The sequence below is a fragment of the Parasteatoda tepidariorum genome, chromosome 3 (genome assembly GCF_043381705.1).
Source record: "Parasteatoda tepidariorum isolate YZ-2023 chromosome 3, CAS_Ptep_4.0, whole genome shotgun sequence".
Classification (NCBI taxonomy): Eukaryota; Metazoa; Arthropoda; class Arachnida; order Araneae; family Theridiidae; genus Parasteatoda; species Parasteatoda tepidariorum.
The window spans coordinates 49,480,240-49,490,024 of record NC_092206.1 but is presented as its reverse complement, the minus strand read 5'-3'; the positions used below and the strand labels follow the sequence as shown (position 1 = coordinate 49,490,024).

Genomic DNA, 9,785 nt, shown 5'->3' with positions numbered 1-9,785 from the left:
TAATTACTTAGTGCAGACGATATTTTAAGTCTCGAAATCAGACACAAAAACGTACTTTCTCTGAACAAACAAACTTTTTTTTCAACAGATTCGAATTTCTGACACCTAAAATATTGAGGGTAGCCGCAATCTGGGAAATGTGGTTTCAATAGTTTGTCCAGGAGAGCGGTCCAATGCTTAAAATCCCGTAATGGTAATTTTACTTTTTGTGCATGGCAACATATCTCAAGAAATTTTTAAGTGAATTGAGAAATATTTGCCCTCAATTACGAAATTCGTTTATCCAAAGATTACATCATACAAAAAATATATTTTAGTAAATATTTATAATTTTAAGTGATAGTCGAAAAAAATTTAAATTGCGAGGTATAAAATGTTTACATCCTTTTAAAATATGTAATTTCGCATAACAAAATGCAAAGTTAGAGCAAAATCGGTCGAATAGTTTCAGAGAAATTGAATTTTAAATATACGTAGGAACAATTCGATAGATTTAGCTCAATTTTGTATTTTGCCGTGTAAAATTACATACTACTAAATTGTATAAAAAGTTGTATGCCTTAAAATTCAGAAATTTTCCAGCTATTATTTAATAACGTAATTAGAAATAAAAAATATTCACTGAAGTTTATTTTATGCATGCAATTTTCTTTGAATAAACGAATTTTAAAATTATGTTCAAAATTTTTTTTAACTCGCTTAAAAAGGTCTCTATATATAGCGAAATATGCAAAATATAAAATTAAGATTAAGGCATCCAAACTTTGGATCGCTCTCCTGATCAAACTATAGGGACCATATTCCCCAGATTGTGGCTACCCCTATATTTTGGGGGAATTCGTCGGAAAAAAGGTATGTTTATTCAGAGAAAGCACATTTTTGTGTTTGATTTCGTAACTTAAAATACCGCCTGCACTAATTAATTAGCATATTTGAGATCACCCCTTCGAACCTTTAAGGTTGAGTTATAAAACGTGAAAATCCGATTATTAGATCAAAATTTATTCAGGGTGGTCTGTTTTTTTATTTTGCACACTGTACATCGAGTTCTGTGAACAAAATGTTTTTAAATTCACACCAAAGATATGATGAAAAAAAACTATGGATCTAGTCTAGGTTTTGAATCCATTCAGCTTTAGAGCGGGTACCAGCTTGTCAGGGAAATAAAGGCGGTAGGTGCGCAATGCTGATTTTATTTTCACCATCACTCCAAGATAGTCATAAATCGTAGAGTCTTAATATCGATGACGTAGAGTCTTAATATCAGAGTCTATTGCGAGCTAAATATATCGATGATCAAATTGAGCCCCGCATGTTGCTTCATAAACTTCACTAGCATTTAGGATTGTCTGTAATTTTCAATTCAGCGTCTAGCAACAATTTTTTATTTATGTGCAATGGGTTTAATTAACTTGTCATGACTGTTTCAAACAGGCTAATCTTTATCAAAGTCATTGCAAGCTTTAGAGAATTATCTTTGATATTGTGTTCGAACTTAAACTACGAATATAAACAATGACAAATAGGTGATAAACACATAACAAATATAAAGGAAATGAAATATTTGCTCAAATGATGCTTCTCAGATAAATTATTATAGTAAATTATTTATTAATCACATTAAACTTAAAAATTCTTGAACTTAGCAGTATAATAACTTACTTACGCATAAAAACACTGAAGTTTTTAGAACACCACAAATAATTGTTAACTACATTGCATTACACTACATTAAACATAGTTCTAAAAGAAAGCGTCATGGAAATTTAAAAAGAATATTTTTGACAACCAACGAGTAGATCACGATAAACTCGCAAAATCCAGTAGAGTTGCCAGCTATGCATCTAGTATTTTGTATTTATTTTATTGAAATTACATACATTTGCTGACTTGTGTGCTCAATATAGGCTTATAAGTCATTGTCAAGTAGAAAATACAGATAGAACAATTCAGAGAAGGACATCACAAAGAATACATCCAGGGTTATGGCGGGATTCGAGCCCGCTACCTCCACGCTTAACAGAGCGTTTGGACCGGCGATACCGCTCGGCCAGGGAGGCCCCTAGTATTTTGTAGCACAACTTTGGAAGTAACATGCTAACAGATATGATTAAAATAAATAAAGAAAAAAAGAATAGATATTACAATAAATATGTAGAAGAGTAATACCAGATCTTACAGTATATACATGATTTCACTGTGGCAGAATTTTTCGAGTTATTTGCGATAAATGCAAAAAATATTAAGATAGGGAAAAATATCGGAGGGGAAGGGTCAAAGGGATGGAACCAGTCTCCTCCTCAGATGGCGTATTAGAGCGTTGCGATCGCCTATTGGTGATTGTCTGAGAAACATACCTTCCTCAATTTAGACGTCGATCTGAAGGGGAAGAAAATTTTCTCCAGATCTCTCTACCCATGGTACTTTTTAACGACAGACTACAGATCTTTCGATTCACATGCATGTATGTCACATACTCTCAGGTCCTGCAGTGGACTGATCGTTAAGACACGGTTTCCAGCATATCACCGAAGTCAAGCATCACTGGTTGCGGTCAGTGTGCGGGTGGATGACCACTTGGATCAGTCTGCGTAGGGACCGAGGGTGTGCGGTATTGGCCCTCGTTTAACTGTGCTACCGTAAAGTGCTCGACTTCGCGCGCAGGTCGTCGGGCTACCGAAGCGGGGGTGTCATACCCTCCGCAGAGGATCAAAATTGTGATGGCAAGTCTTCGGATCATCCTCCGGGATGTTTCTCAGACCGTCGCCAATAGCCCATTGGGCAAGCTCTAGTGCGACGTAAATTAACAGCAATGGATGGTGTTTTCAATAGGAATGTAAACAATAACAATCTTGAGCTCGGCGCCTACTCTAGTTCCGGTTAAAAAGTTTGCAGCTGTTTACTACATGTTATTCTGATAGGCGATGTTTTCAGACGGATAATTTTGTTTTCAATAAAAGAAATAAATTAGATAATTTCTGGGCTCAAATCTGCCATATTTCATAAGATATTAATGTTATTATTTAATTCTGGTGAGTTTGGAGTGAAAATTTGTTTTAGTTATTTTGTTATTTATTATTAAAAAAGGTGACATGGTTGCTAGATTTTGAATATCTCGCTTTTTTGGCAGTCTTGATTTGGCCTCTTTCCATTTGTTTATTACTGTTTGTTCGTGTTGCAAGCTGTGCACCATCTTACGTTGGTGTTAACACTTTTAGTATTGCAAACACAAGTATTGTTAGCATTGTAAACATGAGTAATCAAATACATTGTTTGCAAGAATCTCAAAACACAATGATGCCAAATGCCTTTAAAATACAACTGAAACAGTAACCCGGAAATTTAGGCAGTCCCGAACTTGCAGCGTTTCCTAGTGTAGAAAACACCATCCATAACAATAACAACATGCTCTCAGTGGGTCTTGAGGAATCGAGGATCGAACCCCGGCTCCTCTTTAGCGGAGTTTGATTCTGTAATCACTGGAATAATGTTGTGTTGCAGTAACTTTTCAAACATTAAAAAATTAGATCTTAAATTTCTTTCATTTTCACAAAACTGTAGCTTTTTTCCATATTGACATTTTATGCTATTTTTATAAAAAGCGGTGAGAATAAAAATCGTTGCCATATTTTTTAAATAGTTCATTTCCCGTGTATATTTGTGTTCTCTTTCATGTCTTCTTCATATCGATACGAAAATATCGATTAATCATGCAATATACAATCGATTCGACAAGTTTATTGATTGAATTCAATTTCTCCATAAATTTTGTTGAAGCTGATCGTTTTGTTTTGTTGAAACGCTTTATGTGTTGATTTTCTGTATCGGATTAATTAGCCTAGTGTGTGTAAAAATTAACAAACGTTTGCAAACAAAACCGATTTCTTATTTTTGCTAACTTTTATAAAGTTGAGTGAAGACATAGCTATGGATAAATCGAAATTATAAAGTTTGACAGCCTGTCACAATTGTTTATTTCCACGTTGTAATGGGAATGCTTAGCATTCCAGCCGGTTAAACTGAATATTTTTTGTTTGTTACCGTTATGTTGTTTGTGATTCGATGGGAAACTTTTGCTTTGTGATTCAACTTGATACTTCTAAGACATGAGCGGACCTTATAAATGAAGTTAAAAGGTATGCAATTAACATTTTATCGCAGTTTATTTATTTTCGTTAATTACAATATCGTCATAGAACTTTTTTCAAGTTTTTTTTTTCTTTTTCTTTCTATTTTCTGCGAATTATTTTCTTATTTTGAGAAAATAACTTTCATGACCAGTTATCCGTTTTTAACTTTGTAATTAATGTACAAGACGTTAATGTTTGTTTTCAAGAATTCCTTTGCAAATAGAATTCCTTCTTCGTTAATAATATGGATGTTATTTGTCACTCAAATGTTTAAAAATACCCCATATTTTTGTTTATCTGTAAAATCAATATGATTAATATCTATTTAGAAATTTTCCCTTTTGTTGATTTTTATGCATTTAGAATATAAAATTTATATATTTATATTTCGCGTTTTAACAATTAAAATTTTTTAACTATTAAAATTTGTTCTTTCTTTATCTCTTTTTATTTTGCAGAAAAATACTGTTTTAGTCTAAGTAAACAAAATCAAAAACGTTTTTCTCAATTTTATCATAAGAAAATTAATTATTAAAAAATAATATTTAGAATTGTTACATTATTCTATAAGAATATACTTATTGAAGATAATATTTAATACCCTTAACTGTTTATATTCAAATTTTTTGTTACCTTTGAATTCATCAGGCTTATGAAGTTTTATGATGTAACTATGTTGTTTTTCAATTGTTAAGATATACTTAAAGAAAAACCTTTTAGTTCAAGGTTGTGCTCAGTAATTTTTTATTTCATTAGTTGGATATTAGTGTACTTAGATTGTTTTTTTCCCCCTCCTTCTCAAATGTATTGAATTTTAGAGACTTATTTATATTAGGTATGAAAGATATTTTGAGCTACTTTTTTATGCATATTATTCATGTTAATATCTAAAATATGAAATAAAACATTAAACTTCAGGTATTTTAAATATGTATCCATTCCCCCCCCCCTTATTTCTATAGTCATTTGTGTTCTTTTTTGAAAAAAGTGTTTATATATTGCAATTTTGAGTTTCAATGTTTCCTAAATAGGTGAAGGTTATATGAGTAGGTTTTTGGACAGCTTTGAAGGCAATATTTTTTATGATTTGAAATTAACTAAGAGGAATACTACGACGAAAGTTTTTATTAAAAAAGATTACAAGGATAATGATGAATAATGGATAAAAATTGCTGGATTTTAGAATCTCTTATTTTTTTCTTTTTTCATAGCAACTAGTGATGTAACGAATAGTGATGGGGCCGAATACCGAATATTCGGCCAAATTTTAGGCCGAATACCGAATATTCGGTGGCCGAATACTTACTTTTTAAAAAAAATTTCTCTTTTGATTGTAATTAAAGTAATTTTCAAATTTTAAATTAAAAATTAAATAAATATTAACAAAATTGCTTTTTTAATCTTTGTATATTTAAAAGAATTTTAACAACTTGATTTATTTTTTGTAATAATTTAAATATCTTGATGCCATTAACAAGGCAATATGGCTTTTATAAATCTAAATACTTAATAATAGCATATTTTAGTTATAGTTATACTTGTAATTTATATGCTACTTTATTTAAGATAACTCATTACTTACTACTGTTAAATGTATTCTTAACTTTCTCTTTTGTCAGAAAAATTATTAAAACTCAGAAAATTAAGAACTTTTTAAAAAGTTTCGCTTTTGAAATTTTAATTTTGTAATTAAATAATTTTCAAATTTTAAATTAAAAATGAAATAAATATTAACAAATTTTCTTTTTTAAACTTTCTATATTTAAAAAAAAATTTAACAACTTGTTTTTTTTTTGTAATATTTTAATTATCTTGATGCCAACAATAAGGCTTTCACAAATCTAAATAATTAATAATAGCAGCATAATTAATAATAACATATACTTCATTATACGGCTAGGCCGAATATTCGGCAAAAGGGCCGAATACCTAATAGTGGCCGAATATTCGTTACATCCCTAATAGCAACATTGAAAAATTCCTCAAGCGTATTATAGTATTCAAATTCACAAATTATCTTGGAATTTAGGAATGTTAGTATAGTAACATAAAGCTTTATTTAAATAAGATTTAATTACTATGCAAAACTGTAACAACTAAAAGAGAGTTAGCAAAACCGACCACAGACAGCTCAGATTAATTGATGAAATTTATATTTTTTAAATATTGTATTATATATTATATTATTATGATTGATATTTATTTCCAACTTTAATAAAATTAATGAAGGATCTCTACCAATACTAATAGGCCACATAGAACATTTAAACTAGCCAGGCAGCCCTGTGGCAGAATTTTTTTGGGCTTTCTGCGGCAAACCTCTCTAGCACAAATATCTTTCTGCGAGATGCTTCTAATAATAATAAATATACATGCTACTAACTAAATTTAAATTATCAAAAACGTGTTTACAAAAATCCTATTTGTATAAAATAGAATTGTATATAATTTTTAAATGAATATGTAATATTTGTTTAATTCTAATATCATGGGCCAGATTCTCACATTTTACTAAACAAGAAAATACACTTATTATTTCCTTTTTCGTAAAACATCACATAAAAAAATCGTGGAATCCGTAGCAGTGTCTACTGAAAAATAGATTGACGGCAAAATCCTCGCGGATTAACAAGAATATCGGTGCAAAATGACTGTGTCAAATAATGATTTATTGAATCCGAATTTCGCTTGCTGTAATAATATTGGTATATTTCAAAAATTCATGAGAATATAAATAATAACTGAACAATGAAAGATGTCAGGATTTCGAAAAAAACAAAGCAAAAATTTGTAGCATTAACTGTTTTAAAGAACTATTGAAATACCTCATGAATTAATGAGAATATCTGCTCAAAATGAGCGTGTCAAAGAATGATTTTTTGAGGGAAAAAAAATCTTTCAACATTTCTGCAGAAAAGAAATTTTTACTTCATTATTCTATATTTTTCATTCTTCTCAAATAAGAATAAAAAAATCATGAACATTTCTTTCCCCTCTGATGTGCGAAAAAGGCATCTTTTAGTTATAATTTTAGAGATAAAAATTTCCGCAAAAAGCCGAAATTCTTTACAACTTCTGAAAATCCAAATTCTTTCTGCAAAATCTCTGCAATATTTTGCGACAATTTTGACGTGTCACCGCGATTCTGCTACAGAGCCAGGCAGTACTTGATCTCAATCTATAATGGGTAAATTAAGTTAATCAGAATAAAAATTGTTTAACTTCAGTTTAAGTAAGTATCTGCATCAGGGTTGACAAGTTTTTGACACATGATTTTTACCATGGTTTTTTTTCCCTTACTTTAAAAACCTTTTTAGTCAAAATAATTTGATGACCCGAACTTTGGTGACATTGTATTTTTATCTCAACTAATTAAAGTTTAAATAAAAAGTGTATCTTAAGACATTAAATTTTTAAAAAAATTGTGAAAGATATTGGACATAAAATGACTTAAGATTATTGATAAAAATTATGATAATGTATTTTTATGCCTGGTTAATAAAAAGTGTTCAAAACAAAGCACTACTATAGCATGCTTCGATACAATGATCTTATACTTATTTATGTGATTTTTTAAGTAAATAAAAGGTATAAAATTAGATAAAATAGCAATGGCTCTTCAATTAGTTTTTTTTTTAGTTTAAAATTTTGAATAAGAATATCAAGATTATATGCAGGTATTGTAAAAAATTAGATGCTTAATGGATATCAATAGCAAAATGAAATCTATATGTCCTACACTATTTTTAACATAGTCTTAATATTTTACGAAGTTCAAAATTTTGATACTTAGTTTCTTCACAAATTTAGAATTAAACATATGTGTACAATTTTAACAATTTATGTTAGAAAGTATTTTAAAAACAATTATGTATATATTTATTGACACAATATCAAAATAACTTAATAAAATTTTCAATAACTTAACAATAACTTAAAAAAATTTACAATAACTTAATAAAATTTTCAATAACACTTTTAAAGAAAATTTTATTAAGTTATTGTTTGCTGTACCAAAACAAAGAAAAAAGTAGGTTTTCGCCACTGAAACGTCAAAATCCAGTTTTTGACATCAAAACCAAATGCTAATTTCCCCATATAAGAAAACAAAAATTGCTTCCAATTTGTGAAACTAATTTGAGATTTGTTAATCTTAGCCTTCAGGGATTGTTCATAAATGCCATACTTTGCGAGAACAGGGGTTGTACCTTGACAGCAAACATTTTGGTTAAAATTAAAGTGTTTAAAATAACAGCCGATTTAATATTTATATATAATTAAATTTTTGAAATTGTTCATTAAAAGAAATACGCATCTAACATAAATTTCATTAAAACACATGATTAAAGATAGATTAAGATAAAAACAGCAAAAAATAAATCTTATGAATTCTTAAGAAATGAAAACACTCTTGTAGTTTCTCTTAATGTTTTACAGAAAGGAGTGTGGTGGAACATAATTTTATAATTATATTAAGAGCTTTTGAGATATTACCATAAAATATATTATGTAATACCACAAATCACATAATGTATTCATAATTTCAAATAGCACACTAGTAATTCTTTCAAGCAACTGCCGTTAAGCATGGATACAAAAAACAATTTCGTAAGTTTTCAATTATAAATGTTATAGAATAGTATTTTTTTGTCACATTTTGATAGCCACTGATAATATTATAAATTTAGGCAGAAAAGTTCTCTTTATTTCATTGGTAAGAAATTATTAAAAAAATTACAAAAAAAAAAAATAATTACCTAAACTTTGCTGAAAAATACAGTGACCTAAAAAATTCGTAATTCAAATTTATCTAGTTGATGAAAATTTTACGAAGAAATAATTTTTTAATTGATATTTTACTAACAAGAGAAATACACATCTCAAAAATTCATAGTAATACAAAGTTAAGCTTAAATTAAGGAGCATGTTTTAAGACCTGGTAGGATACATATTAGCCAACTTTCTGCCCCTAGGGTTAAATATGCACCATTGAAGTTTCTGTTCATTTACTTTTAACTAACAAAAATCTCCCAACATATGTGTATTTGTTTAACAGTTAGGCTGTCCACCTTTGGAGGTCAAATCCAAGCTGGCACAGTTGAATTTTATCTCTATTTTTTTTTCTAAAAAAGGTTAACTCTTTATCTTTAATTCAATTTATATCATTCATTCAATTTATAAATTATTATTTTTTAATTTAAATTAATTTTTTAAAAAAAAATAAAATTTTTAAATTCAAAAAAATTAGATTTTTAAAATAAATTAAATATGAATTATCAAAAAAAAAATTTTTAGTTTGAATTTTTTATTTAAAATTTGCATTTGTTTCATTTAAAATATTAGATATCTGTTAATTTGTTTTTAGAAATTTAAATTCTATAAAAAATTAATTTAAATTTAAAAATAATTTATGAACTGAATAAAAAATATTAAATAGTTATTAAACTTTGTTAGAAAAGAAAATTAGAAATAAAATTCAACCATCCCGGCTGGAATTTGATTTTGGTACCTCTTTGGTAGAAGGCCGACAGCCAAACTGTTGCACCACGATTACTCATAAGTTGTGCTGTTTTTTGTTAGTTTAAAAGTAAATTAATTGAATATTTAATGGGGCATATTTTAACCCAGGGGCAGATTAAGCAGCTAATATGTACC

The 9,785-nt window shown here is 28.5% G+C and overlaps 1 protein-coding gene across 2 annotated transcripts in view; it reads left to right on the top strand.

The window, feature by feature from the left end:
* Nucleotides 1–3,456: 3,456 nt before the first annotated feature.
* The window catches only part of LOC107440564 (uncharacterized), a 60,635-nt gene continuing 54,306 nt past the window's right edge, over nt 3,457–9,785 (top strand). Inside the window, exon 1 of one of the 2 annotated variants that reach the window (XM_043050415.2) lies at nt 3,457–4,136. The gene's annotated coding sequence lies outside the window, so the exon portion shown is untranslated. The remainder of the gene's footprint in view (nt 4,137–9,785) is intronic. The other variant, XM_043050413.2, reaches the window with a different exon arrangement.